The 25,570-nt window shown below is 36.2% G+C and overlaps 1 protein-coding gene across 3 annotated transcripts in view; it reads left to right on the forward strand.

Moving 5' to 3' along the window:
* LOC123593421 (bifunctional heparan sulfate N-deacetylase/N-sulfotransferase 4) overlaps window positions 1–25,570 on the forward strand; it is a 424,939-nt gene that overhangs the window by 42,241 nt on the left and 357,128 nt on the right. For all 3 annotated transcript variants that reach the window (XM_045469197.1, XM_045469186.1, XM_045469207.1), the window contains exon 2: window positions 4,598–4,725. The gene's annotated coding sequence lies outside the window, so the exon portion shown is untranslated. The remainder of the gene's footprint in view (window positions 1–4,597; window positions 4,726–25,570) is intronic.

The raw sequence follows: 25,570 nt of genomic DNA on the forward strand, positions 1-25,570 counted from the left end.
CTAGTTTCTACTTTAGCTTCTTAAGTCTTTCAACAAGGTCTAAGGTATGCTGTGGTAATAGCAATCCTAAATTTTCATTGGCTTAACTCAATATTTATTTTTGCTCACACATCACTGAGGATGTAAGAAAACATCTCAGAGCATCTGCCCTTATAATTACTCAGAATTCCAGGCTGCTCTTGAAATTATGGCACCTTCACATCAGCATATGTTTTCACAAACAATGAAGCAAGGAGGAGTTGAACTGAAAAATCTATTACTGACTTCCAACATAAGATGCCTCACTCTCTTCACATTAGATTGGCCAGGACAAGTCACATGATCAGTATTTAATTCAAGGGGATAGGGAAGTGCAATTTTCTCCAATGCCCAGAAATACAGAAGGACCATATTTTGTTGAATAATGGTAACATCTATCAAGATTCTTTTTTTAACTGCTATTAAATAATTTGCAAATTAATAGAATTATAATTTTGAGGTTGTCTTAAAAGTACAACAAAATAGATATGTAGAGTTTTGCATCAAGGAAGAACTATAGTAACTATAACTTTATCCATACTTCTGCCCTCATGTATTTATAAGTTCTAAAGTAGTTTAGTAGACCCATACCCCTTTCTATAAATAAGAAACTTGAAAGAATAACTTTTTAACTTCCATCAAGGAAAAATATTTTTAAGGGGTGCCTGGTTGACTCAGTTGGTTAAGTGTCCAACTCTTGATTTCAGCTCTGGTCATAATCTCACAATTTATATGTTCGAGCCACTCATCAGGCTCCATGCTCACAGCACGGAGCCTGCTTGGACTTCTCTCTCCTTATGTCTCTGCCCCTCCTCAGCTTGCTCATTCTCTCTTTCTCTCTCTCTCTCTCTTTCAAAAATAAATAAACTTTAAAAAAGAAAAAAAGTTTTAGTTTCCTCACAGAAACTAAAGAAAATAAAACTGTATCAAATTATCTCCTTTGGTCTCATGATATCCATGTATTTTACACTGACGACTACATTATATTTTTCCTTGTGAAAAGAATTATACCAGAAATATTCCTGCATTTTTTTTCTTTCAGCTAATTTCCTTTTTTTTTTTTCTGAAATGTTTTAGAGACTTGGAAAAAAACCTAGTGCTATTCCAGCTTGTAGTCATAATGTCTTCATTTTAACTATGCTTTAATTTTATCAAATTTGAGAGGATTAGGAGTCCCCTATACTGACAAACTTTTAAATAATTGACTGACTTACCCTCTTGCATCATGAAGGTTTCATTCTTTTTTTTGTTTTTTTTTTGTTTTTTGTTTTTTTTAATTTTTTTTTCAACGTTTATTTATTTTTGGGACAGAGAGAGACAGAGCATGAACGGGGGAGGGGCAGAGAGAGAGGGAGACACAGAATCGGAAACAGGCTCCAGGCTCTGAGCCATCAGCCCAGAGCCCGACGCGGGGCTCGAACTCACGGACCGCGAGATCGTGACCTGGCTGAAGTCGGACGTTTAACCGACTGCGCCACCCAAGCGCCCCTGTTTTGTTTTTTTAATGTTTATTTTTGAGAGAGACAGAGACAGAATGCAAGCGGGTTGGGGTAGAGAGAGAGGGAGGCACAGAATCTGAAGCAGGCTCCAGGCTCCGAACTGTCAGCACAGAGCCTGACACAGGGCTTGAACTGACAAGCTGTGAGATCATGACCTGACCCGAAGTCGGATGCTCAACCGACTGAGCCACCCAGGCACCCCAAAATTTCATTCTTAAATAGATCATTCATATCAGCCAAAAATATGCTCTATATACCAGCATTATAATGTCCTCTGGTTGTTTCTCTAAGACTGGTGTCTAAATTCCCTCTTCATAGCCAAACTTCAAAAGTTGTTTATAGTCACCACTTCCTTACCTTTCATTCACTCATTTTTAATGATCTTTGCTATTGTTTTCTATTTTTATAAATAAAGAAAATGGAAGAAAGTAGCAGCTTTTTATATTCCCCTTATCCCAAACAAGCTATTATTATTTTGTTGTTATTGGTACTACTATCACATTTTGATTTAAGAATCTATTGTTTCCAAAAACCACTGTGCTGTCCCTGTTCTATCTCAAATCAGGTTGCAATATTTGCATGGGTCTATTTCAGTGCCCTGGGTCTAGATCTAAGCTCTTTCCTCAGTAGCCTTTGTATATGTTTTTGTCACACTAAATCCTCCTTGTGTTAGTTACTGCATCTTTTAGCTACCTTTTAATATCTAGAAGGCCCAGTCTTTAAACATTGTTCCTTTTCTTTTTTTTTTTTTTAATTTTTTTTTTCAACGTTTATTTATCTTGGGGACAGAGAGAGACAGAGCATGAACGGGGGAGGGGCAGAGAGAGAGGGAGACACAGAATCGGAAACAGGCTCCAGGCTCTGAGCCATCAGCCCAGAGCCCGACGCGGGGCTCGAACTCACGGACCGCGAGATCGTGACCTGGCTGAAGTCGGACGCTTAACCGACTGCGCCACCCAGGCGCCCCAACATTGTTCCTTTTCTAGAACGCCTTTTAATATTCTTGGTAATTGACTCTTTCATACAAACATTTGAATCATATTGCTAAATAAAATGTAAAATTGAGTGAAACAAACCACATTGAGAATTTTATTACAATTACAGTCTATCAGTTTAAGTTTATATCATAACAGTGTTGAATCTCTCAATCCTTGAAATAGTTGTATTTCTACCATTTTTTTCAGATTTGCCTTAATGGTTTACAGTAAAATTTCATAATTTGCTTTCTATAAATTTTATACATTGAAAAAGATTTATTCCGGGGCCCCTGACTGGGTGGCTCAGTCATTTGAGAGTCTGACTTGGGCTCAGGTCATGATCTCACAGTTCAAAAGTCTGAACCCCGCATCCCTCTAAGTGCAGAGCCTGCTTGGGATTCTCTCTCTGCCCCTCATACTTTCTCTCTCTTTCTCTCTCTGTCTCTCTCTCTCAAAACAAACTTAAAAAAAAATTTATTCCTGGGACACCTGGGTGGCTCAGTCAGTTAAGCATCTGACTTCAGCTCAGATCATGATCTCATAGCTGGTGAGTTGAGCCCTGTGTAGGGGCTCTGTGCTGACAGCTCAGACCCTGGAGCCTGCTTTGAATTCTGTGTCTCCCTCTCGCTCTCTGCCCATCCCCCACTCTCTCTCTCTCTCTCTCTCAAATATAAACATTAGAAAATTTTTTTTAATTTATTCCTTAAAAAAAGATGTATTTCTATTTTTTGTTGCCCTTGTAAATGATCACTTTTTATTTTATTTTACTAAGAAATGTGTTATTTGCTGCTGGATTTTAGAAATGAACTGATTTTTGTATTTTATTTTATTTTATTTTATTTTATTTTATTTTATTTTATTTTATTTTATTTTTAAGTAATCTCTACACCCAATGTGGGGCTCAAACTGACAACCTCAAGATCAAGAGTCACATGCTCTTACGACTGAGCCAGCCAGGTGCGCCATTTTTTTTATTTTTTATTTTGTATTTTTGTATCCTAAACTCTGTCATTAACTCTATTGGTTTAGCAGTAGATTTTGGGGAGGTTTTCTCTGTGGAGAATTACATCTTATGTAAATAATAAAAACTCCTTTTTATTCCTATGTCTACTTTGTTTTTCCCCTGTCTGCACCGACAAGGACCTCATTATTATGTTTTATTAGGTATAATGATGGCAGGCATCTTTGCATTGTTCCTGATGTTAGAAAGAATGCTTTCAGTTTTTCTTCAATCAAGTGTGATATTTGTTAATTATTTTTGTACATGTACTTACTAAGTTAAAGAAAAGACTTTCTGTTTCTTTTGCTAAAAATTTAATACAGAATGAATGTTGAATTTGATTGCCTATTTTCCTTTATTTATCAATGTAATAAGATCCTTACCTTTTCATTTGTAATATGTTAAAATAATTAATCACTCGAAGAATTTTGAATTGTATTATTTTCATTGGACTGCATGCCAAGTAAAGACCAGCTTCTGATTGTGAATGCAGAGGCTATTTTTTTCTCTACCCACTATCAAGGTCAAGATTTAAGTTTTTCAATCTGTCTTTTTCTGTGTGATGGGGGGTTTAATTTTCATTAAGCTGTTAAGATTCTGTTTTATGTGGAGTCTCCAATCCAGGTCTGCACCAAAGGCAGACTAGAGGCATGCCCTCCATGTCTTATGCATTCCTGAAAGTAGAAGCTCAAGGTACCAGAGTTTGCAGGAACTCTACTGAAAACTAGCTTTGGTGCTCTTGAAATAAATTTTTAGTCCCAAGATGGAGCCACTCCTGCACAGGTGAAATGCCAGCAAACCAAAACTCAGACAAACTTCATGCCCTTGTAAATGCTCAGCTTGAACACAAACACAATATATCCAGCCAGTCCCCAAACTCTAAGCCACTTTTAGGCATTTGTACGCCAAACAAGGCTGACTATGTGGACCCAGCCAATCAGATATTTTCTACTTGTGTCTTCCTTTTTCTTTGTTCTTCATCTAATAAAAGCTTCCTGCCCTCTGACCCATTTTGCAGTTCTCCAAAGAGAGACTATTTCATAAAGTGTAAATAAAGTTTGTTTGTATCACCTAAATTGTTTTCTTTAATATTTTTTTAACAGTTTTTGGTGACAAGAAATGGGATCCAAAGCTGACTGCAAACACCCTTGGACCAAGGACATGCACAGGCAAGATGCCCAATGATCCCTTTGAATTTACTGTTCCTCCTCTTCTTATCTAAGAGCCTTGGGTAAGTCATCTGCAGATTTGAGCTATCTATAACTTGATTCATATAATATATTCCATTTTATGTCTGGTTCTTTCATTCGATATCAAAAATTTGATATTCAGCCTCGGTGTTCTGTATGGCAGCAATTTGTGTATTCTCATTACTAAGATATATTTGCTTTTACAGATAGGACAAAATATGTTTATTCATTCTTCTGTCAATAGTCTTTGGGCTGTTTCTAGTTACTAGCTTTTATGCATACTGCTTTTATGAAAACTCGTATACGTGTTCTGTTGAATACAGTAAAACCTTGGATTGCGAGTAACTTGTTCTGCGAGTGTTCCACAAGACAAGCCAACATTTCTAATAAATTTTAACTTGATAAATGAGTGATGTATTTCAATATGAGTAGTACATGATGCCAAATATTTCATGATCACAACTGAGCCAATGGCTCTTCTTTCCCTCTCTCACTGTTGGATTGTGGGTGATTGTCTCCCAGGCTCAGATGCTTGGTCTCAGGCTGCAGTGTTTGGCAGAAATCAGTGATTTTTCAGAACTTTGGAAGGTGTTCACACCTGGCACAGTGTATCTTTTGTCACTTCAAGGCACCTTTGAACGGTCCTTTGCTTTTCCATACAAGAATAAGTTTAGGAATGCTTTGCTTTATTCTGGGTCAGGTTGCCTGCAGATACAGACCCTTTCCTCTGCTGTCTTATTGCCAGTTACATTAAATACAGTATATGACAAGAGTTTATTAATTCTGTACTATAGTCAACATCCGTACAAGCGTATACAATGGCTCCCATGCAGAAAAAGGTTGAAAAGAAAGGCTGTAAGAAGGAGATGATTATGGTGGAAGTTAAGAAGGAAATACATCAAAAAGTACAAACATGGTATGGGAATGGCTGAAATTGCAAGATTTTATAAGACATCTACATCTGCATCTTGTCTGCAGAGGAGGAGGGGAAAAAGGCAGGAGAATCCCTCACTTCAAATGAGATTATGGAGATGTGTAAAATGTGGGAAACAGTGCAAAATTTTGTAGAAAAGCACCACACGAATAAGGTTTGTATCAGTGCAAGCAATGAATCTGTTGAAAAACAATGCAATGTCACATTTCTGCAAAATCCTCAAAAGGAGGCAAAAACAAGTGTCATTGGATAGGTTCCTTGTTAAAGCTGCAAGAAAAGAAAAGGATTCCATTGAGCCAATAGACACCAGTGATTTCATTAGTGATAGTGAAATTCATCCTACACAATAACCCTCCCTCACACAAGCCATGAAGGTTTTCAAAGGTAAATGCAGGTTGATTTATTTATTTTTCTTTGTATTTTGTATTTTTTTATTATTTTGTATTATATCACAACATTGTAATCATTTTTATATACATATTTTGGGTTGTAGAATTAATCATCTGAGTTTCCATTATTTCTTATGGGGAAATTCACTTTGATATACAAGTGCTTTGGATTACAAGTACGTTTCCGGAACGAATTATGGTGACAAACCAAGGTTTTACTGTATGTGTATACTTATTTGCTAGATATACATCAAGGAAAGATATTGCCGTGTCACAAAATAGGCATATATTCTGCATCAGTAGACATCACCAAACAACCTTCCTAGTTGGTTTTACTATTTATACCCCCACCAGCAAGCAGTATATGCAAAGTCCAATAACTTCAAGTCGTCACTGAAGCTGGGTATTATCTCTTTTGGATTTAATATTTAGAGGCTGGGTAATGATTGCAGTAGATTTTAATTTGCATTTCTCTATGGCTAATGAGGTAGAGAACCTTTCATACATTGTTTGGCCATTTGGATATCCTCTTTTGTAATGTCCATTCAAATTATTTTCCAAGTATTGTATACAGTTTTCTATTTTGTCCATTTATATGATTTCTTATATATAGTCTATGTAAGCCTCTAACAAATGTACACATTGCAAATATATTCTCCTACTCTGTGCTATCTATTCATTTTCTTGATGATAAACAGAAGATCTTAATGTAGCTCTGTTTATCATTTTTTTTCTCTAGAGTTTGTTACCAAGTTAAAATGTCTGCCTACTCCAAGATCATAAAGATACTCTCCTATGATTTCTTCTGGAAAATTTCTTTTTTTTTCCTTTGACATTTACATTTATTTTCCATCTGGAATTGTTTAATATAATGTAAAGTATAGAAGGTAAGACTGATTTTTTTTTCTTAGATGTGTATCCAGTTGATCCATGGCCATTACTGAAAAAATCATTCTTTCCTAATTTTACTACAGGATGAACATTGTATCAGGTCACTATATATTTTTGAGTTTGTTTCTATTTGTTCTATTCTTTTCCATTGGTCCATTTTTCTATACCTATACCAAAACACACTGTTTTCATTACTGTAGGTATGCATGTCTTGATTTTGATAGCATAAGTCCACAAGCTTTGTTATCATCTTCTAGATTGTCTTTCCTAGTTACTTTTTGATGTTTTTTTTTTTTAATTTAGATACAATTTGCATGTGCTTAAATGTTAAAATCTTATTTTCAGTTTGATGAGTTTTAACAACTGTACATATCCATTTCAGAATCACCCAAAACAAGATATAGAACATTGCAGTTATGCTCCTTGCATTATTTTGATGCAGATTCCAGGTTTCATAGTCAAAAGTATTTTACTATGTATCTATAAAAGAAAAGCGTTCTTAAAAACTAAACCATAATACCATTTGCAATCCTAAATGTGTTAACTATGATTCCTTAATAATATCTAATTGCAAAAACTTGATTTTGAATTAAAAACATACTTTCTTCCCTTAGAGGTCATGTTCTAGAGAGTCACAGCAAATACATGCAACTTTTCTCAAGATCGGTTCCACTGTGGTTGCAATGAAGATTTTTAAAATGTCTGTCCTGCCTTAATCACAGATAGGAGAGACAAAATATATAAAAACATTGACAACTGTAAATTGCTACATATATATATATATATATATATATATATGTATGTGTATATGTATATTTTATATATATATGTATATATATATATAAAATTGTCTCCACTAACCTTTTCATTTTATATAAGCCAAACAAAAATTAAGGAGGTTAAATCTGCAACTTTTGAGTTCCTCCTCTCTTTCTTGATGAAGCCACGTCTCTCTCCTTGGGCAGAGGCATCTTTTTTGGTGATAGAGGACTCCTCTTCCATTCTGGCAGACCTCTCATGAGAATATCTATCTCTCCTCTTTCTTTGACTGCTTTCTGATCATTGCTAAAACCAAGCTCACCTTATTTACCACACATCATTTTCCCATTCTGGCATCTCTATATATTTTTTGTGATATCAACATTTGCTTCTTTTACCCAGATATAAAACCCGGACGGTATGAGTGAGGGACAAGGCCATGGGGCTCTTTTCTCTATAATTTATGATGTTCGGGTTTTGCAGCATTTCTTAAGTCTGTAGGTTGATGTCTTTTGTCAATCTTGGAGTTTTCTTGGCCATCATTAAATATTGTTCTGCTTTGTTCTCTTCCTCCTGTCCTACTGGTACTCAAATTAGAAGTATATTAGGTCTTTTTTTTTTTTTTCTTTCTCCTCATATGTCTCCCATCTCTTTTTCCTATTTTCTATCCTTTCACTATTCACACAGTTTAATTGGGATATTTCCTATTGGCCTTCACTTAAAGTCACTATACCTTTCTTTTGCTGCATCCAATTTGTTATTAGACTCATCTACTTATTTCTTAAATTGTAATTGAGTGTGTAATTAGTAAAAATTATGTTGATTCTTTTATGTTTAGAGATTCCACTTCTCTAATTCTTCCTTATATTATTTATTTTCTTAAACTTAAATCATAGTTACTTTAAAGTGCATCCTTAGTAAATAAAATGTCTAAGTCTTCCTGGGTCACATTTTCTTGTCATTTATTTTTCTTGGTATGCTGAGTATTTTTTTTAATGATTGTGGGACATTTTGCTTTAATAATTCTAAAGACTGAGTAATTTGTATTTTACTCTGAAGAGGATTCATCTTCCTTCTATTGAATAGCTTGCATGGGGATGAATACCTTAATCCAATCAAGAGCTGATCTACTCATGGTGTGTTTTTACTAAAGCCCCTTTCCTTGCTATGTCCTCCCATTTTATTTTTAATCTCTTCAACATTTTAAGGGTGTCAACAATTATTCCCTTTAGCTTCTTTGCTTCTTTCTCTCTGTAGTTTAAGAATTCAATAAATTCCCTAAAGAAAAATCACTGGATTTTTCCTCATTTCCCTATGCCTCAATTTTTCTGAGATCTTGGGCTCTCAAGTTTTGGCTGCCATTGTATTTCTAACCTCTACTTTTTATCCCCAGACTTAATAAAATTGCTGAAAACTCTGCTAGTTTCCATTTTCCTAGTAACAGCTCTGTCTCTCACTTCATAGCCTTTTTGCCTTCTCTAAGAATTGGCAAAAGCACTGTGCTTACAGCAGCTTATAGAATATCAGTCTGTCTTTCCTTGCTTTCCTCAAATCGTTGCTAGCAATTCTAGGAACAGATTTTTCTTTTGCATTTTAGCTGGCCTTATTTTGTTGCAAGCTGCTCCTTCATATCCAGAAGCAAAAATTTCATTTAAGCCCTTTTAAGATTGTTACTTTTGATTTTTTGTGGACTGATCAGTGGCATGGAGGTAGAAAATTTAAATTTTTAAATGGAAGTGAGGATGTTAGCTACTCTGTTGTCAATAAAATGAATTGAATTGCAGGGGGAAAAAATATGGCTACTTATAGTTATTTTTACCCTACTTATTTCTTGGCCATGTTCTAGATAATTGAGCTTGATATATAAATAAGACACACATTGGGGTGCCTGGGTAGCTCAGTCAGTTGAGTATCCCATTCTTTTTTTTTTTTTTTTTTTTTTTTTTCAATGTTTATTTATTTTTGGGACAGAGAGAGACAGAGCATGAACGGGGGAGGGGCAGAGAGAGAGGGAGACACAGAATCGGAAACAGGCTCCAGGCTCTGAGCCATCAGCCCAGAGCCCGACGCGGGGCTCGAACTCACGGACCGCGAGATCGCGACCTGGCTGAAGTCGGACGCTTAACCGACTGCGCCACCCAGGCGCCCCTGAGTATCCCCTTCTTGATTTGGACTCAGATTAGGATTGCAGGGTCATGGGACCAAGCCTCTTGTTGGGCTCCATGCTGAGTGTGGAGCCTGCTTAAGATTCTCTTTCACTTGCCCTCTGCCCCTCTTCCCTGCTTGTATGCTCTCTCCCTCTAAAATAAAATGAAATAAAAACTTTTTTAAAAAGACCCATATTAAGTCAACTTGTAAAATTAGTTAGATAGAGATATATAGAATAGAGATAATATAATAATACATATATAATATATAATAATATATATACAATAATCTAATTCTACATAAATACTTTATAATTCTCTTTTTTGTTTTCATTTGACTATATTAATATATTTTCAACTTCATGTCAAAACTATTTAAAATAACTACATATATTCTGATAACATCAAAATTCAATACTACTTCTTATACTTGTTTTTCTTTAAATTTCTAAATATTTTCTGCCTTCTCTAAGTCCTGTCTTGATCATAGCCTCACTTTGTAACATTCTCAATGTCCCAGGATATGGCATAGATATGTAGGTAATTTATTCTAATTTTCTCTTCTTTTCATTGACCAACTGTTGAAACACAGTGTCCTGTTCTAGGTCAAGCTCAAATTTTACTTCTTTTTAGGACCTTTACTGTCCTTATATAAGCAATATAAAAGGCATCAGGCTCATATACACTCATTGAATTTGGGAGGGGTTGCATTTTTGGACATGATCTTTTTTTTTTTTTTTTTAACTTTTAACGTTTATTTGTTTTTGAGAGAGAGAGAGAGAGAGGCAGAGTGTGGGTGGGGGAGGGCAGAGAGAGAGGGAGGCACAGAATTCCAAGCAGGCTCCAGACTCTGAACTGTCAGCATGTAGCCCGACACGGGGCTCGAATCCACAAACCATGAGATCACGACCTGAGCCGAAGTCGGATGCTCAGCCAACTGAGCCACCCAGGTGCCCCGGACATGATCTTTTTAACTAGATCAGTTCTTTAAGGGGCCCTCATAGCATGATCCTCAGAGGAAAAAGTTTACAGCATAGTACGGGTATTTGGGGAACAACAAACTTACAACTGCTTTCATCATATTTTCTTTCAACTACCTTTTATTCAGTTCTTTGGCCATAGTGCCAAGTTGCTCTAAATTTCCTGATATCTTTCATATTATGAAAGTCCATCTACTAACCCTAATTTGTATGATAATCAGTGCTATTTATTTTCTCAATCACTTTCTGATAGGTCTTTCAACATCTATATGACTTCCACTTTAATATCCTGTGTGATACACCTTTTATTTCTTTTCAACAGGTTAAATGCATCACTCACTTTCCTCTTGTCAGGCATATGAGTCAAAACTTAATCAAAACAAAAAAGAAATGGCAGGGGTACCTGGGTGACTCAGTTGGTTAAGCATCCGACTCTTGATCTCAGCTGGGGTCACGATCTCACGGTTCTGACTTTGAGCCCCACTTTGGGCTCTGCACTGACTATGGAGCCTGCTTGGGATTCTGTCTCTCCCTCTGTCTCTGCCCCTCTCCTGCTCACTCTCACTCATGCTCTCTCAAAAAATAAACTAAAAAAACAAAAGCAAACAAACAGGCAAAAAAATAAATGGCAGATTAACAGATTATAGTGGTGTAAACCATATTTTATAATAATCATAATTAAGGATAGCAACTTAGAACAAATATTGACTGAGAGATAAAAACAGAATAACAGTCAAATAAAATCACATATTGTACTATAATAAATTGTTCTATTTTAGTATATGTGAAATTATCATAAGCATTTCAGAAACAAGTAGCACTATAATAAACCAGCAGAGTGACATAAATGACACATCTATGTACAATGCTTGGCATATCCATCAATAGATGCTCAACAAACTTCAGGATGTTATTTCATTCTCCCTTAGGTAGAATTAAATAAATGCTTTCTCAATTTATGTTCATAGCATTTAAATATATTCTATTATGACACTAGCCTGGAAGATCTATGAATTCAGGAGTCACAACTAACTTGTTCTCCCCTGCATCCAAAGTGCTATTTAGTATCTGTCATGGCATATTTTTTAAAAACAGTTATTTAGTTTTGAGAGAGAGAAAGACAGAGAGACAGAGTGTAAGCAGGGGAGGGGCAGAGAGAGAGGGAGACATAGAATCTGAAGCAGGTTTCAGGCTCTGAGCTGTCAGGACAGAGCCCAATACGGGGCTTGAACTCAAGGACTGCAAGATAATGACCTGAATAGAAGTCAGATGCTCAGCCAGCTGAGCCACCCAGGCACCCCAGCATATGTGTTAAGTATTTTTCCAAATAAATGAATCAACATTCAGCATTTCTTCACTTAATTAGGAATTCCCCAAGCCTAGAAAGGGCTTGATAACAATGAATATCCAACTAATATTTATTAAATTCATTATTTCAGATAACAAACATTTATTTAGTCTTTATTGTCTGCCATGAACTGTACTAAACAAAATGAGAATTACTGAGCAAATTGAAAATATATTCACTACCCTCATGTCTGCCTGTTCTCTTCCTTCCTAATTCCATCATCTAATATTTTTCTGTGTCAAGAAAAATAATTATTGAGAAGAGTAGTTTAAGAAGACTATGAGATAATATTAATGCTCCTTGAAAATAATTTATGTTTAAAACTTTTATTCATCTCTAATGCTAGACGTAATCCTCTTTTTTTTTTTTTTTTTTTTTCAGATTACTCTTCCATTAACAAAACACTAGTTCAGAGGATATAAGTATTTAGAGAGTGCTTGAGAAGATTGAGTAGGCAAGGTCCCAATTTGCATTATATAGTTTTTTTACTCCTAGGGTATTCCCTTTGTATACAAATAGTTACAGACTCTATTGAAAGAAGACATTTTCAGTAATTCAGGGATGTGTGTTTGTCACTCATCTTGGGTGGGGATGTCTGGAAGAAGTAAGAAATGAAGGAAGAATCATAGTAAAAATGACAAGAAAAATATGTTGAAAATTCAGTTAGGATTTTAGGAGATATGAAATTTAAATGCAATAATTTCCTGATTATTTTAAGTTAAACCTCTCATCTCTCACTCAAATTCTTTCTTTCTCTTGTCTAAAATGTTTTTATTCGAGTACAGTTGACACACAGTGTTACATTTTAGATGTATAACAGTGATTCCACAAGTCTGTATGTTATTATGCTACACTCACCACAAGTGTAACTACTATCTGTAACCATACAATGCTATTACAATACCATTGACTATATCCCCTATATTGTACCTTCTTTCCCTGTGACTAATTCCACAACTGGAAACCTGTATCTCCCACTCCCCTCTACCCATTTTGCCCATCAACCCACTCTTCTCTCTGGTGACCTTCAGTTCTCTGTATTTATGAGTCTGTTTCTGCTTTTTGTTTGTTTATTTACTTCTTTGTTTGGTAGATTCCGCATATGAAAGAAATCATATCCTATTGGTCTTTCTCTGTCTGACTTATTTCACGAAGCATAAATACCCTCTAGAGTCATCCATGTTTTTGTAAGTGGCAAAATCTAACCTTTTTTTATGTCTGAGTAATATTCATTCCAGTGTGTGTGTGTGTGTGTGTGTGTGTGTGTGTGTGGGTGTGGGTGTATGTGTGTGCGTGCGTGTGTGTGCACGTGCGTGTTATCTTCTTTATCCTTTCACCTTTTGGTGGGCACTTAGGTTGTTTCTATATCTTGACTATTCTAAATAATGCTGTAATAAACATTGTGGTGTGTATATCTTTTTGAATTAGTGTTTTAGTTTTTTTTTTTTTTTTTTTTAGGGTAAGTGCCTAATAGTGGAATTACTGGATCATATGCTATTTCTATTAATTTTTTGAGGAACCCCTATACTATTTTCTGTAGTGGCTGCACCAACTTATATTCTCACCAACAATGCATGAGGGTTCTTTTTCCTTCCCATATTCTCCAGCACTTGTGCTTTCTTGTCTTTTTAATTCTAGCCATTCTGATAAGTATAAGACATATCATTGATTTGGTATAGGTTTTGATTTGCATTTCTTTCATGAATAGTGATGTTGAGTATCTTTTCATATGTCTGATTACCATCTGTATGTTTTCTCCATCAAAATACTTTTATGTCTTTAAGCATAAGATCTGTGTCTCCGTATTAAAAACATGAATGTATGGTTGTTACCTAGAGACAAACAGTAACTATGCTGAAGAACATCTTTTAAGCTTACATTTACAAAATATATAATATGTATTGTTTTTATTTAAAATAAAATACCGACAATGTAGATTCTTTTGAATTACATTTATATAATATGTTCACGTCAACACATAAACTTTTACCACATTTTTAATTAACAATATATGATTGTCATATATTTGTTCATATTCAAGACTTTTCCTTTAACTAGAGGAGTATTATAAACAGGTCTACATTAGAAAATAACTTGCAGTTTTGTGAAGGAGGTATTACATAAGTAGAAACTGAGAAACTGGAAATGAGGTAAGATTAGAAAGGTATTTCACAGGCAAATCTGATAAAGTTAGTGACAGTCTAGATGCTAGGGATGGGGGAGACTGAGGAGGAAACAACAGGGTTTTTAACAATGTGGGAGCCAAGTAGAGAATAGCAATGAGTTTAACCAGAATAGGAGCCACAGATATGGACAAATCAGAAGGCATGACATGCCTCCAACCATCACAGAGTTGAAAGAACCTGAACAAAGTAATCCAAAACACCAAAGGGAATGAAAGTATGTTTTTCACAATCATATATAAAACTCAAGACTGTCTACTTTTTATATTGTTCTTTGAAAACACATAGTAAAATCTGTAATATTGTAGAATGCCATTAATTAATTTATATTTATTGAATTTCTATTTTCCCATTTAGTATCCCTTCCCAGTGCCACTCTGATTAGAACAAACAGTCAACAGTACCAGAGGAATTAGAAGCCCTGTTCTTCAGGGGCATGTGGAGTCCCTTATTTTGTCAAATTCAACAGATCCTCTTGACTGTTCCTTGACATGTGTGATTAATTGCCAGGAGTCACTTTATTCTCAGCATCTCCCTCACCCGTGTTGCTCAGGCTCTGCTCTCCAGCTGCCACATCGCATCTCTCAGAAGAATTGAAATATGCCTTTATATTTAAATTTAGTCCTTGTGATCAGGCAGAATTTGTCACATACCTGCCATCCTCACCTAATAATAGGCAAGCGTGAGTGAGTACTAGGACTCCTAGTGTATATTTAATACACTATCCATTGTGTGAAAATACTGATGTGTCTCCTGGAGCCTGCATTGATGCATACATTTGTTTTCTGTTATGCCCACTCTCTGCCATCTGACAGTTCATTAAACCCAGTATTTGGTTAGGTAATGTTTGCTATTCTTTCTTGTATATTTACTTCAAATTGGAAAAATCAAATTTAAAAACACCATTCAACTTTCAAGATTCTTATACATAAAACTTACGTAAAACAAAGAATAGTCAGATAATAATAGAAAGGCAGTGAGGGTAAAATCAATAGTTAACTAATTTTAAATGGTACTTCAGAGCATCTTATTTTTTGTATTTTGGAAAAAAAACTTATATTTTAAATTAGCCACCCTGTCTTGGGACAATTTCAAGAAGCATGAAAAATGAAGTGTTACTAAGATTTAGTCAATGCTTTAAAATTTTCTATTAATGATAGATAATAGACATAATAATACAGATAATAATACAGGATGCTATCAATGCTTTGTATTTGGCACAGATACCTTTATTTAATTCCAAATTAGAAACAATATTCCTAATTTTCAAGATGCTCATTAGGTTTCCAAATTAGAAAATGGTGTTTCTCCATTTTTTAAGTTTGTATGTACGTGTGTACGGTTGTATGTATGTATGTATGTATTTACCCTGAGAGAGAGAAAGAGCATGCAAGCATGTGTAGGGGTGGGGTTGTAGTGGGAAGGGGAAAAGAGAAGAGGAGAGAATCCCAAGCAGTCTGTATGCTGACAGCACAGAACAGGGCTTAATACCAAAAACTGTGAGATCATTAGCTAAGCTGAAATCATGAGTCGAATGCTCAACTGACTGAGCCACCCCAGTGCCTTGGTATTCGTCATTTTTAAACATGGAAATGGCACTTGATATCAAGCCTAATCATTTCACTTTTTTTTTAATATTGAGTTGAAGAAAAGGCTAAATATAGAAGAGGCAATTTAGCCTCCATGTTATACATAATTATTTCCTTTTAGTAAGCTTTTGAAATTAAATTTTGTATATTCATTCCCTTGTGTACATTTCCTGCTATATATCTAGAAGAAAGCCATGGTGTCAGTGATGAATAGAACCAGTGACCTATCCTTCTCTACAAGAACAAGATATTCTCTCTTGAGAGAACCTACTCTGAATTCTGTGTTTCAGTTCCCTCTCGTAGCTCCTATTTCTCTGCTCAGCCAGCATGTTTTCATAGTAGCAGATTCAGATTCTTCTCAGGAAAGAAGCCCAAAAGATCAGTGTCGAATTAGCCACATTAAATGCTCTGATCAGACTCAAATATAATGTTCAAGAGTATATTTGAATTTATCAAATATTTTTTTAATCCATAGTGCTTCTTTTAGTTCAGATAGAAAGCTCAGATCACTTCTTTTTTTACATTAATGAGAATAAAGTACCCTCTGCCCTGCAAGGTTATTCAGGTGCCTTTTCCAATTTTAGGTATATTTCCTCTCATGTATTCATTCATTTATTCACTCATTTCTTAGTTAATTCAATCATTAGTGATTTTTCCACAAGCATTGATCCTTAAGTGTGAATACAAAAATAGTCTATAGAAATGATATACATTGACATAAAAACCAGTTATTGATAATTCAATGTATATTTTAATAGTGTAATCTTAAAAGCTAGTTGAAATTTTAACAAATTATGAATATTTCTAAAATCCTTCCTTGAAAGAAACTTGATTCTTTGGCTCAACATTTTTTTCCAGTAAAACAGTTAAGAAATTTTGTGTTAGATGTTTGATCTTTTAAATCTTCCATCCATAGCAACTGAAAGATAACACTTTGTAATTCAAAGTTATTTATGGAAATATTTCACTGAACTAGTGAGGCTCTTATGGTATAGTCACAAAATAAAGTTATTTTCTTCTCTTCCTATTCATTTAAACCTATTCTGTGACCGACTTCAGCCAGGTGGCAATCTCGCGGTCCGTGAGTTCGGGCCCCGCGTTGGGCTCTGGGCTGATGGCTCAGAGCCTGGAGCCTGTTTCCGATTCTGTGTCTCCCTCTCTCTCTGCCCCTCCCCCGTTCATGCTCTGTCTCTCTCTGTCCCAAAAATAAATAAAAACGTTGAAAAAAATATTTTAAACCTATTCTGTGAGAATAGACTTTCCTGCCTTAGATGAAATATTTGACAGCTTCTTTAACTCTTTGGTTGTACTGTTTTCATTCAAATGAGAAGGATCTCACCTGAATAATTAAGAAGGCCAGTTCAGCATAATAATTAAAAACTTAGTGTTGAATTCAGTTCTTAATCTTATTCCTTTCAACAGAGGGAGACTTCCAGTAGGGAAACTTGCAGAAGGAAAGGGCTAAATGCATGGCTTCCTTTCTATTTCCTGCATAGGTTACTGCTCTGCTCCCATCCTCACTAGGCTGTAGTAGGCTACTCTACAATTAAAGGGAGTGGGAGATTAGTGAGAAAAGAGGTAAAGGGCAGGAATTTTGCTACTTGACAGATATTAATGTTATTAGGCATTGAATTTCTCTGTGATTTTAAGGTCTTTAAAGCTAACTCTTTCTTGAAGCACATTCACAATGCATTTTCACCTGTCTAGTCATTTGTAATATCCTCAAAAGTTCTTGATTTTGTGATGTTTGGTTCACTCAGTCTTTCTCCATTGGAATCCCCTTCTTAACCTTCCTCCTTTCATTTTTGGGCAAAATTTCTTTAAGTTAGGTTTAGTGACTCTCACCTACTGTAAGCTAAATGCTTGTGAATCCTTTGTTCTGGTAAATTCTGGAATTCAGTTTATTCCTTTTAATTTTGTAATTAGAACAACTAACAAGCTATACTCTTTCTGGGTGTGGATCTGACACCAATTTCTATGCCTCATCCCTCTAGGGGGTTGTAACAAGTCAATGCTTTTTTTTTTTTTTTTAATCTTAGTGCAGTCTGAAGTTCTACCATTAACAGAGACATTGTTTTCACATATCATGTTTCATCAAATTTAAGACTGCACTGATTTAAGATGTGCAGTTAATTTATATTCTGCCATTAAGAGACAACATCAGTTGAAATACATGCCCTGATTCTAAAGATGTGAACAGTGAATGTGAACAGTGGCACATGTTAGAATTGCTGAAAAATGGTCTTGGCTTTCAAAAGTGGGGGAAAATCACTGCTGACAATAGATTAAACTGCCCTCATTGCTGTTGTGGGAAAGCTGTTTTTTGCTATTGCTACAGTGGTCTGTGGGTGGAATCCTACAGACTTTGACAAGTTTGACATAGGGATGCTAAGAGCAGTAGCAAACAGTGGAAAAGGGTTAGAAGCAGGAACAGCTGTGTCCCCTAGACTGAGAAATAAAAGGTCTCTAGACAGGTGCTAATAGCTCACAGTTCTCAAGTCAGCCTCTTGCGTAAAGTTATTGAACCTATTCTCCTTTCCCCTCAAATCTAATGGCTTGGTTCATTCCCTAGCTTCCTCCTTGTCTTCTCTGCAACTTTTAAAAGTCACTGTTCTTCAGAAGCCAGGCAGAAGTTATGGGAACACCAGAAAACTTCCTGTGCCTGCCTTGGTAAGAAACCTGGTTCCCCATCCTGAAAAGGGATAGTTAACAGGACTTCTTAGGGCAATGCATCTGGTACTTGTCTAACAAAGTACTCGTATTTGGAGGGTAAATGCAGGCCTGTGACTCAATTTCTTTTTTTTTAATTTTTTTTAATGTTTATTTAATTTTGAGAGAGAAAGAGAGACAGAGCATGAGCAGGGAGGTGCAGAGAGAGGGAGATACAGAATCTGAAGCATGCTCCAGACTCTGAGCTGTCTGCACAGAGCCCATCGCGGGGCTCAGACCCACGAACTATGAGATCATGACCCGAGCCAGAGTCCTACCCAGGTGCTCCCGTGGCTCAATTTCTAAATTTTGAAGTATATTTATGGAAATTTTGAATCTATATGCTTGTTTTGAAATTTACTAAATTTTTGGAAGTTGATAATTCTGGAAGAAGTGCCACATTATTCTGGGTCGATGTCTTCTTTATTTTTAATTTTTTTTAATGTTTATTTTTGAGAGAGAGAGACAGAATGTGAATGGGGGAGGAGCAGAGAGAGAGGGAGACAGATCTGAAGTAGGCTCCAGACTCTGAGCTGTCAGCATGGAGCCTGACACAGGGCTCAAACTCACAAACCTCGAGATCATGACCTGAGCTGAAGCCAGAAGAGCCAACCAGGCACCCCAGGTTGATGTCTTCTTAAAGCTCCTCTGTTTTGCATTAGAAGAAATTATGTCAATCTCAAACATGTTTCAGTTGCTCCAATTTTTTTTTTTGAACCTAGAGGATGTATCACCTCTTTCATAAGTCCTTCTTGGATATTCCACCACCTGATTTTGGGATATAGTAGCAGTGGGCACTTACTAGGGAGAAAGAGGGAAAGATTCTCATCTGAATATGAAATAGCTATTTAATTTCAATAGCTTTGTTACCTTTCTAGCTAACATTCCTTGTGTAGTGGTGCATATGGAGGCATTCATAATTTTTTTACATGTTAAAAATACTAGCATGCTTATTAAAAAGTAACATTTTATTTATTTTTATTCAAGCTTCATTTCTGAAAACAGGAGTTCTTACAAATAGTATCTCCATATTGATTGGCCTTTGAGTTCTACCTTACCATTTCCATATTTTCATGCTGACAATTACAAAATCCTAAAACCTAGAAACACCTTCACAAATAACTATTCATAGGGTATTAATAGATTTGCATTGCATAAATGCAACCTAAATTAGTTAATAAAGCTAAACTAAAAAAAATGTTTTTTAAATCGTTCAGATTTTGGCTCAACAGGACCCTATAGGAATTGGCTGCCCAGTGTTGAACTAATTGAAAATAAGAACACGTAACAAATGTAAATAATAAAAGCTATCCAGAAATCCTATAGATTATGATAATTTATGTACAAACTAAAATATATAAAGTACAAATGTGTTCCAGGAGCATATTAGAAGGAATTTGCAAGGTTTTTAAAGAAAATGTTTCATTTACCTTATTTCTTTCTTGATTCCTCTATCTGGGACAGCTCTCCCATCTCCAAGACACATAGGTCTACACTTTGACATCCCCTCCTATCTGAATGGAATCTTTTTTTTTTATTTTTTAAATTTTTTTTAACGTTTATTTATTTTTGAGACAGAGAGAGACAGAGCATGAATGGGGGAGGGTCAGAGAGAGGGAGACACAGAATCTGAAACAGGCTTCAGGCTCTGAGCTGTCAGCAACGAGCCCGACGCGGGGCTCAAACTCACAGACCGCGAGATCATGACGTGAGCCGAAGTCGGCCGCTTAACCGACTGAGCCACCCAAGCGCCCCTAAATGGAATCTTAACAATGAAATAAAACAATGTGATTGAGATTTTGTTGCAAGCATCTTCCATAATCCATATACTTGTAGTAATCTCTCTGACCACCTTCACTCACTGTCTTATTGTATTTGATACTTTATTCAAAGGTGGTCCCAGTGACCGACCTTATCCACTTTCATTTCTCCCCACTTTAGTATCTAACTCCAGACTCTTTCGTAGATATTCAATAAATGCTTGTTTGTTGTTGTTGTTGTTGTTGTCTTTAATCAAAATGAGGAAGAAGGCTCAACAAACCTTGGTGATTCTGAGATTAAAGGTGAGATTGAGGAGGAAATGGCTAAAATGAGAACAGAATGTTTTAGTCCTTTGCAAGCAATGTGTTAGGGGGATTTTTCCTCCCTCAAGCTCAAGACCCTTTATCAAATTATTCTCAATATTGTATGTACTCATTCACTAAGTAATTACCAACTCTTTAATACGTTCTAGACTTGGTGTGTGTGTATATGCATGTGCTTTGAGGGATGAACGTTAGGAATGTTGAAAGGATAAGGGAATGGAAATAAAATCTTCAAGTTGAGGAGTAATCAGCCACATAAATAATTAAAATATATATGAAAACAATGAAACAGAAGTAAGTAACATGTGCTTTGGGAGCATAGTAGAGGGTCAAATTAATGAAATCATCATGACCCCACTGGAATGTGTTAGCATCCATGAAATATTTTGTAGGAATTTGAGAATGACATTGTGTAACTGTTGCCAAAACTGTTTTTCTTTTATTAATGAATAGCTAATATGGCAGAAGTCTTCAAGATTAGAACTGTGATCTCTATACAGAAGAAGGGATCTACATGAAATCAAGAAAATTATAGAACATGGAGCCTTAATGAAATAGGGCACAAAACCTATCATCAAGAATTGCTGAGTGAATCAACCCTATAGAAAAATAGCATTTTTAATGTCAAAAATTTGAGTTATTTCAGGAGGAAATAAAGAAGAAATATTTAATACTATCTACTCATCCTTTCAAAAACATTGCCATGGATATTCATAAGATAGCTGAGTAATCATTCAGTGGGGTGTTGACTTCAGATAAGACGAAAAACTAGTACTATTGTTTAACATGTGTCATGTATTACACCATTTTCTTTTGACAGTTCTGTGAGATACACAAATGAATATCATCCTCATGTTACAGATAAGGCAGTTGAAGTGTTTAAGTGAGTAACATTTCTGTGTTCCTAAAGTCTGGCTCCAGCGTCTTAACTATTTTATATTTTATTTTAATTTTTTTTATTAAAAACATTTTTTTAATGTTCATTTGTTTTTGAGACAGAGAAAGACAGAGTGTGAATGGGGGAGGGTCAGAGAGAGGGAGACACAGAATCTGAAGCAGGCTCCAGGCTCCGAGCTGTCAGCACAGAGCCGGACATGGGGCTCGAACTTGCAGAGTGTGAGATCATGACCTGAGCCGATGTCAGATGCTTAACTGACTGAGCCACCCAGGTGCCCCTTATTTTATATTTTATACTGTCTGTTTGGAAACAGGAAACACCTCATAAAGATAAGCTGGAAATTTTGTTAAAGAGATCCCTTAGTGTTCGGTAAGTTCAGCAACTAATCATCTCCCTTGACTTCTTCCTACACAGTTTCTAAAGTAGGACATAACTATGAAATCCTCAAGTTTTGAAAGTAACCTAAAGTCTTCTGAAATCTAGTGATAAAATGAGAACAAGGCAAATATTTTTTTAATCATTATAACCAAGGAGCTGATTCTCAACAAGTATCCGATAGAAGCACAGTCTAGATTCTACTAGGTTATGACAGGTGCATGAAGATGCAGGACAAAGGATGGGCAAATAGAGAGGAAAGCAAGCTGTGTAGCAAAAAAACTGGAATAGAAAGGGACTAAGAGAGAATTTCTGTGTGTGTGTGGGGGGGGTGGGTGTGTGTGTGGTGTTTTTGTTGTTGTTTATTGGTCTCTGCTCCTAAGTTTTGCTGGAAAACTTTGGTGAGAGAAAGTGATGCTTAAAGATAAATTTTCTGTGGAATATGTTGTATACTACTTTATTTATTTTTTTTTAATTTTTTTTTAACATTTATTTATTTTTGAGACAGAGAGAGACAGAGCATGAACGGGGGGAGGGCCAGAGAGAGAGGGAGACACAGAATCTGAAGCAGGCTCCAGGCTCTGAGCTGTCAGCACAGAGCCTGATGTGGGGCTCGAACTCACGGACTGTGAGATCGTGACCTGAGTGAAGTCGGATGCTCAACCGACTGAGCCACCCAGGCGCCCGTTGTATACTACTTTAAAGAAAGTTACAATAAAGATCTACTGAATTCCTCAAGTCTTTAAGAGTTGTCCTTGTAACTCAATAATTTTTTAATATGACATCTCAGAGATTATCCATTATGGTGACCAGTTATATCTACATTAAATCTAGATATCTGTCTACCTATTTATCTATCTATCCATTTATCTACCTACCTATCTCTCTCTTTAGAGAGAGAGAGAGAGAGAGAGAGAGGGAGAGAGAGAGAGAGATTGTTTAGGGCATATACCAAAATATTTTATGTGAGAGTGACTCTAATATATTTATAAAATGAATGAACATACTTATAAAATAAATTGAATACTGAGCTCTAGATAACAATATAAGAAAATATCTGAAAAGCATTTTAAATTGTATTATAAGAAAATGGGCCTAAAACTCAGCATCAATCTTAAAGTCCAATGAAATGGTTTCTCAGAAAGGCATTAGAAACTCAACAGAAAATTATCCTTTAGTTTTATATAAAAAGCTATGTGGTTATGATCACTATGCATCAAGAAGGATATGATGGAACCACAAATGGCAATGAAAATGAACCAATATATAATGGAAGGAAGATTACATCAGGAAATAGTAAAATGAAGAACTAATTTAAAATGAAGAATTAAAATGAGAGAGAAGGAGAACAGAATTTGAAAATTATGGTTGTGAAACCATGAGTAAGTTAACCTCAGAATTATTCACCAATTTCCCAAATGCAGTAAGAGGTCCTGTAGTGAATGACTATTGTTTTACTGTCCAGCCAACCATGTCGCTTTCTGGTAACAGAGCAAGCACCTTTTCTTTTTTTCTTTTGAGAGAAATGTCCCTAACACTCACTTATCAGTTCATGCTATTAGTTTGGGAAAGATGAGGGATTGGCTCAGGCTCGAGTCTTCCCAGAAAAACTCATCCAACTCAATCTGGACCAATGAAAGTCAATGATGAGAAATTGCTAGGACCATTGTGAAAAGTAAATTCACTTTCACTGAAATATTTAAATTAATAGAATATATTTTAGTAATTTTTGGGAAGATAGCCTACATAAGATTGAAGCCATCAAAAAAGAATATCCAATTGGGATGGGGAGAGAAAGAGTGTGCTAGTGAATTCAGCTGATAAGAGCCAGGTCTATCTCAGGGATTTTTAGGTATATGGGCCAATAAATTATTTTTCTATGTAAAATAGTTATAGGTAATTTTCTGTTACTTTGAACAAAAAGAATAAATGCACACTTTGAAGTCCAAGTGAGAATATCTGAAAATAGTGTTGGTTCGAAACCTCCCTGAGTGCAATCTGAAACCAACTTCTATATGTGAGGGCAAAGGCAGATCAATGAAAGAAGCAGACCACCCAGACTGAAAGGTGGCAGTTTTAATAAACAAAGGTACTTACTGATGACACTTGTCTTGAGCACAAGACGAATAAATCTCTGTACCTACCCACCAAAATCTTACCAGTTTAAATAGAAGCCTTAACTGAGTTAAGTCACATACCCAAGTCCAGATGGCCTCAACACCACATTTATATCTCAAGACTGCATCCTTTGAGCAGCTTCTGGTAGCAGAGAAGGCAAGCAGAGTATGCATTCCAAGAACACGGGTGGGGGTGAAGAGCCTCCAATTGCCTGGGTCCAGTTTATGGGTCAGCTAGCAGTCACATCTTCAAGACCTCCCCTACCACTCCAGCCCTTGTGACTGTCTCTTGCAATCTCACATGCACCTCCCTCCTGCCTCTTCTGCAATGTATCCCCGAGCAGTCATCAGAGGGTTTCACTAGCGTGGAGGTGGCTCATTGGCGTCTATCTGGCTGCATTGGAGGCAGACTCCACAGCAATAATATAGGAAACTCAAACTAAGACAATAATTCCCCAAATCAGTGACAACTTTTTCCACCAAGTGCTTCATGATTTAAACCATTGATTTATTAAGTCTCTTAGGCTGGGGGTTAGATCATTCAGGGCATTTACTATGCCCTCGTGATTTTATAAAGATGACACCTTAGGAGACTGATCAAGTATGAACACAGAACATTCTGTTTGGATAATGGCACAGGTGCCTCCTTATAAGGCAGTAATAATGTCCAAGGCTATCCTATTCTGGAGGACTGCTTTTCTCATTAGAGACATTATAGTGTTTATCAAGGACAGGCTTCGTTGTCTATCATTTAAGGTTTGCTGCATGAACTCAGTAAGGGCTTCTATGTGTGGTATAATGTCCTCTGGGCCAATGGAGGAGATAAAGACAGAGGCCAAATGATTGTACCAGTGGAAAACAGAATGGGCCCACCTAGTGTGGAGAAGAGAGGGGTTGGCAGTTGTTACTGTGTGTAACCCAGGGTACCGTGCTCCAGCCATACAGGGCAAAGCCATGGCCAAAGACCATTTGTGCCACATAACCATAGGGTACCATTTGGGGCCAACCAATAAATACCTGGGTAGGGAGACCAGTCAGTGTCAAACCAGTCACTATCTTTAGTACAATAGAATGACTACACAGATCCAGTGAAATCCATTCCATACTTCTGGCATAATTGGGGTGGTTCTGTTTAGAGTGAATTTTCTGTTCTCAACAGAAAAGATAAAACACAGGTTGTCCATAACCCAAGGTAAACCACATAAACCTATCCCAAATCTGAACATAGCCAGCCATGGCTCTATAGTGGTTATTTTTAGGACCCTTCCAGTCAGCAGTTTGATGTGCTGCCTTGCAGCATTTTTGGCAGATAAAGAATACCCATGCCCACTGTAACAGAGAGTGTGTGCCACAGGCCGGGTCTCTGGAACTATACTAGTAATATCAAACGAATTAAGAATACTAGTCCTAACTTGTTCTTTAACGTATTGCTTTAGGGCCTTCCAATCCCCTCCTTGGAGTAGTGATACCCACCATGGCAATC

This window comes from Leopardus geoffroyi, chromosome B1 (assembly GCF_018350155.1).
Source record: "Leopardus geoffroyi isolate Oge1 chromosome B1, O.geoffroyi_Oge1_pat1.0, whole genome shotgun sequence".
Classification (NCBI taxonomy): domain Eukaryota; kingdom Metazoa; phylum Chordata; class Mammalia; order Carnivora; family Felidae; genus Leopardus; species Leopardus geoffroyi.